General features: G+C 41.3%; 1 non-coding gene across 1 annotated transcript; it reads right to left on the bottom strand.

Annotated features, from left to right (window-relative positions):
• Positions 1-319: 319 nt before the first annotated feature.
• On the bottom strand, positions 320-427 carry LOC130964513 (small nucleolar RNA R71). Its single transcript, XR_009080603.1, has one exon. It is a non-coding gene; the product is annotated as a small nucleolar RNA R71 (small nucleolar RNA).
• Between the last annotated feature and the right edge of the window lie 5,806 nt (positions 428-6,233).

Here is a 6,233-nt window from a genome sequence, read left to right as displayed (position 1 = left end):
GAAGCATCTCTATCCCTGCCATTGGAGCAAACAACTTTGAGCTTAAGCCTCAATTAGTTTCTCTAATGCAACAGAATTGCAAGTTCCATGGACTTCCATTGGAAGATCCTCATCAGTTTTTAGCTGAATTCTTGAAATCTGTGACACTGTCAAGACCAATGGGGTTGACCCTGAGGTCTACAGAATTATGCTATTCCCTTTCGCTGTAAGAGACAGAGCTAGGATTTGGTTGGACTTACAACCTAAAGAAAGCCTGAACTCTTGGGAAAAGCTAGTCAATGCCTTCTTGGCAAAGTTCTTTCCACCTCAAAAATTGAGTAAGCTTAGAGTGGAAGTCCAAACCTTCAGACAGAAGGAAGGTGAATCCCTCTATGAAGCTTGGGAAAGATACAAATAATTGATCAGAAAGTGTCCCTCTGACATGCTTTCTGAATGGAGCATCATAGGTATCTTCTATGATGGTCTGTCTGAACTATCCAAGATGACATTGGATAGCTCTGCTGGAGGATCTCTTCATCTGAAGAAGACGTCTGCAGAAGCTCAAGAACTCATTGAAATGGTTGCAAATAACCAATTCATGTACACTTCTGAAAGGAATCCTGTGAACAATGGGATGAATCAGAAGAAAGGAGTTCTTGAGATTGATACTCTGAATGCCATATTGGCTCAGAAAAAAATATTGACTCAGCAAGTCAATATAATCTCTCAAAGTCTGTCTGGAATGCAAGCAACACCAGGCAGTACTAAGGAAGCTTCATCTGAAAAAGAAGCTTATGATCCTGAGAACCCTTCAATAGAAGAGGTGAATTACATGGGAGAACCCTATGGAAACACCTATAATTCTTCATGGAGAAATCATCCAAATCTCTCATGGAAGGATCAACAGAGACCTCAACAAGGTTTCAACAACAATAATGGTGGAAGAAACAGGTTTAGCAATGGCAAGCCTTTTCCATCATCTTCTTAGCCACAGACAGAGAATTCTAAGCAGAACCACTCTGACTTAGCAACCATGGTCTCTGATCTAATCAAAACCACTCAAAGTTTCATGACTGAAACAAGGTCCTCCATTAGGAATTTGGAGGCACAAGTGGGACAGTTGAGCAAGAAAATTACTGAACTCCCTCCTAGTACTCTTCCAAGCAATACAGAAGAGAATCCAAAAGGAGAATACAAGGCCATTAACATGACCCACATGGCCGAACTTGGAGAGGAGGAAGAGGCAGTGATCACCACTGAGGAAGACCTCAATGGACGTCCACTGGTCTCCAATGAGTTCCCTAATGAGGAACCATGGGAATCTGAGGCTCACATTGAGACCATAGAGATTCCATTGGATTTACTTCTGCCATTCATGAGCTCTGATGAGTATTCATCCTCTGAAGAGGACGAATATGTCACTGAAGAGCAAGTTACTAAATACCTTAGAGTAATCATGAAGCTAAATGACAAGTTATTCGGTAATGAGACTTGGGAGGATGAACCCCCTTTGCTCACCAAAGAACTGGATGAATTGACTAGGCAGAGATTACCTCAAAAGAAACAGGATCCTGGAAAGTTTTCAATACCTTGTACCATAGGCACCATGACCTTTAAGAAGGCTCTGTGTGACTTAGGATCAAGCATAAACCTCATGCCTCTCTCTGTAATGGAGAAGCTAGGGATCTTTGAGGTACAAGCTGCAAGAATCTCACTAGAGATGGTAGACAATTCAAGAAAACAAGCTTATGGACTGGTAGAGGATGTTCTGGTAAAGGTTGAAGATCATTACATCCCTGCTGATTTCATTGTCCTAGAGACTGGGAAGTGCATGGATGAATCTGTCATCCTTGGCAGACCCTTCCTAGCCACAGCAAAGGCTGTAATTGATGCTGATAGAGGAGAATTGATCATTCAAGTGAATGAAGAATCTTTTGTGTTTAAGGCTCAAGGATATCCCTCTGTTACCATGGAGAGGAAGCATGAAGAGCTTCTCTCAAAACAGAGTCAAACAGAGCCCCACAGTCAAACTCTAAGTTTGGTGTTGGGAGGCCACAACCAACTTCTAAGTTTGGTGTTGAACCCCCACATTCAAACTCTAAGTTTGGTGTTGGGAGGTTCCAACATTGCTTTGAGTATCTGTGAGGCTCCATGAGAGCCCACTGTCAAGCTACTGACATTAAAGAAGCGCTTGTTGGGAGGCAACCCAATGTTATATTTATCTATTTTCCTTTGTTATTTTATATTTTTTATAGGTTGATGATCATGGGAAGTCACAAAATCAATTGAAAAAGCAAAAACAGAATGAAAAATAGAAAGAAAAATAGCACACCCTGGAGGAAAACTTTGCTGGTGTTTAAACGCCAGCAAGGGCAGCAAATGGGCGTTTAACACCCAGTCTGGCACCATTCTGGGCGTTTAACGCCAGAAAAGGGCACCAGACTGGCGTTAAACGCCAGGAAAGGGCAAGAAGCTAGCGTTAAACGCCAGAAATGGGCACCAGCCCGGCATTTAACGCCAGAATTGGCATAAAGAGCATTTTTGCTCGCCACTTGGTGTAGGGATGAATTTTTCTTGACAACTCAGGATCTGTGGACCCCACAGGATCCCCACCTACCCCACCACTCTCTCTCTTCTTCACCCATTCACCAATCACCTCAACACCTCTTCCCCAAAAACCCCTCACCACTCACATCCATCCTTCATAAAACCCCACCTACCTCACCATTCAAATTCAAACCACTTTCCCTCCCAAACCTACCCATAATGGCCGAACCCTACCCCTCTCTCCACAGCTATATAAACCCATCTTCACTCCTTCATTTTCACACAACCTAAACACTACTTATCCCCCTTGGCAGAACCACATAGCCTCCTTCATCTCCTCCATTTCTTCTTCTTCTACTCTCTTCTTTCTTCTTTTGCTCGAGGATGAGCAAACCTTCTAAGTTTGGTGTGGTAAAAGCATTGCTTTTTGTTTTTCCATAACCATTTATGGCATCTAAGGCCGGAGAAACCTCTAGAAAGAGGAAAGGGAAGGCAAAAGCCTCCTTCTCAGAGTCATGGGAGATGGAGAGATTCATCTCAAGGGTGCATCAAGACCACTTCTATAAAGTTGTGGCCATGAAGAAAGTGATCCCCGAGGTCCCTTTCAAACTCAAAAAGAGTGAATATCCGGAGATCCGACATGAGATCTGAAGAAGAGGTTGGGAAGTTCTTACCAACCCCATTCAACAAGTCGGAATCTTAATGGTTCAAGAGTTCTATGCCAATGCATGGATCACCAAGAACCATGATCAAAGTGTGAACCCGGACCCAAAGAATTGGCTTACAATGGTTCGGGGGAAATGCTTAGATTTTAGTCCAGAAAATGTAAGGTTGGCATTCAACTTGCCCATGATGCAAGGAGATGAACACCCCTACACTAGAAGGGTCAACTTTGATCAAAGGTTGGACCAAGTCCTCATAGACATTTGTGAAGAGGGTGCTCAATGGAAGAGAAATTCAAGAGAAAAGCCTGTTCAACTGAGAAGGCATGACCTCAAGCCCGTGGCTAGGGGATGGTTAGAGTATATCCAACGCTCAATCATTCCCACTAGCAACCGGTCCGAAGTTACTATAGAGCGGGCCATCATGATTCATAGCATCATGATTGGAGAAGAAGTAGAAGTTCATGAGGTTATAGCCCAAGAACTTTATAAGGTGGTGGACAAGTCCTCTACCTTGGCAAGGTTAGCCTTTCCTCATCTCATTTGTCACCTCTGTTATTTAGTTGGAATTGACATAGAGGAAGACATCCTCATTGATGAGGACAAGCCCATAACTAAGAAAAGGATGGAGCAAACAAGAGATTCCACTCATCATGAAATCCCTGAGATACCTCAAGGGATGCACTTTCCTCCACAAAACTATTTGGAGCAAATTAACACCTCCCTAGGAGAATTGAGTTCCAACATGGGACAACTAAGGGTGGAGCACCAAGAACATTCCATCCTCCTCCATGAAATTAGAGAAGATCAAAGAATCATGAGAGAGGAGCAACAAAGGCAAGGAAGAGACATTGAGGAGTTCAAGCACTCCATAAGATCTTCAAGAGGAAGAACAAGCCACCATCACTAAGCTGGACCCGTTCTTTAATTTCCTTGTCCTTTATTTTTCCTGTTTTTCGAATTTTTATGCCTATGTTTATCTATGTTTGTGTCTTATGATCATTAGTGTCTTAGTGTCTATGCCTTAAAGTTATGAATGTCCTATGAATCCATCACCTTTCTTAAATGAAAAATGTTCTTAATTGAAAAAGAGAAGAATTACATGAATTTTGAATTTTATAATAGATTAATTATTTTGATGTGGTGGCAATACTTTTGTTTTCTGAATGTATGCTTAAACAGTGCATATGTCTTTTGAATTTGTTGTTCATGAATGTTGGCTCTTGAAAGAATGATGAAAAAGGAGACATGTTACTGAGGATCTGAAAAATCATAAAAATGATTCTTGAAGCAAGAAAAAGCAATGAATACAAAAAAAACGAAAAAGAAAAAGGGAAAAAGAAAAAGAAAAAAATAATGAAGTTGTGATCCAAGGCAAAAAGAGTGTGCTTAAGAACCTTGGACACCTCTAATTGGGGACTCTAGCAAAGCTGAGTCACAATCTGAAAAGGTTCACCCAATTATGTGTCTGTGGCATGTATGTATTCGGTGGTAATACTGGAAAACAGAGTGCTTTGGGCCACGGCCAAGACTCATAAAGTAGCTGTGTTTAAGAATCATCATGCTTAACTAGGAGAATCAATAACACTATCTAGATTCTGAGTTCCTATAGAAACCAATCATTCTGAACTTAAAAGGATAGAGTAAGATGCCAAAACTATTCAGAGGCAAAAAGCTAAAAGCCCTGCTCATCTAATTAATACTGATCTTCATTGATGTTTTTGGAATTCATTGCATATTCTCTTCTTTTTATCTTATTTAATTTTCAGTTGCTTTGGGACAAGCAACAATTTAAGTTTGGTGTTGTGATGAGCGGATAATTTATACGCTTTTTGGCATTGTTTTTAGTATGTTTTTAGTATGTTTTAGTTAGTTTTTATTATATTTTTATTAGTTTTTAGTTAAAATTCACTTTTCTGGACTTTACTATGAGTTTGTGTGTTTTTCTGTGATTTCAGGTATTTTCTGGCTGAAATTGAGGGACCTGAGCAAAAATCTGATTCAGAGGCTGAAAAGGACTGCAGATGCTGTTGAATTCTGACCTTCCTGCACTCGAAGTGTATTTTCTGGAGCTACAGAGGCCCAATTGGCGCGCTCTCAACTGCTTGGAAAGTAGACATCCTGGGCTTTCCAGCAATATATAATAGTTCATACTTTGCCCGAGATTTGATGGCCCAAACCGGCATTTCAAATCAGCTCAAAACTGCCCGGCGTTAAACGCCGGAACTAGCACAAGAATGGGAGTTAAACGCCCAAACTGGCACAAAAGCTGGCGTTTAACTCCAAGAAAAGTCTCTACACGAAAATGCTTCAATGCTCAGCCCAAGCACACACCAAGTGGGCCCGGAAGTGGATTTTTATGTCATTTACTCATTTCTGTAAACCCTAGGCTACTAGTTCTCTACAAATAGGACCTTTTACTATTGTATTTACATCTTGGTAGCTATCTTTGAGTAGTCTTATGCTATCTTAGATCATGGGGAGGCTGGCCATTCGGCCATGCCTAGACCTTGTTCTTATGTATTTTCAACGGTGGAGTTTCTACAAACCATAGATTAAGGTGTGGAGCTCTACTGTACCCCGAGTATTAATACAATTACTATTGTTCTTCTATTCAATTCAGCTTGTTCTTGTTCTAAGATATCACTTGTTCCTCAACTTGATGAATGTGATGATCCATGACACTCATCATCATTCTCACCTATGAACGTGTGCCTGACAACCACCTCCGTTCTACCTTAGATTGAGTGGATATCTCTTGGATCCCTTAATCGGAATCTTCGTGGTATAAGCTAGAATTGATGGCGGCATTCAAGAGAATCTGGAAGGTCTAAACCTTGTCTGTGGTATTCTGAGTAGGATTCAAGGATTGAATGACTGTGACGAGCTTCAAACTCCTGAAGGCTGGGTGTTAGTGACAGACGCAAAAGAATCAATGGATTCTATTCCAACCTGATTGAGAACCGACAGATGATTAGCCGTGCTGTGACAGAGCACGTTGAACATTTTTACTGAGAGGACGGGACTGTAGCCACTGACAACGGT

The sequence above is a fragment of the Arachis stenosperma genome, chromosome 2, assembly GCF_014773155.1.
Source record: "Arachis stenosperma cultivar V10309 chromosome 2, arast.V10309.gnm1.PFL2, whole genome shotgun sequence".
Taxonomy (NCBI): domain Eukaryota; kingdom Viridiplantae; phylum Streptophyta; class Magnoliopsida; order Fabales; family Fabaceae; genus Arachis; species Arachis stenosperma.
Note: the sequence above shows the minus strand (reverse complement) of the source record. Positions and strands in the feature narration are given on the sequence as shown.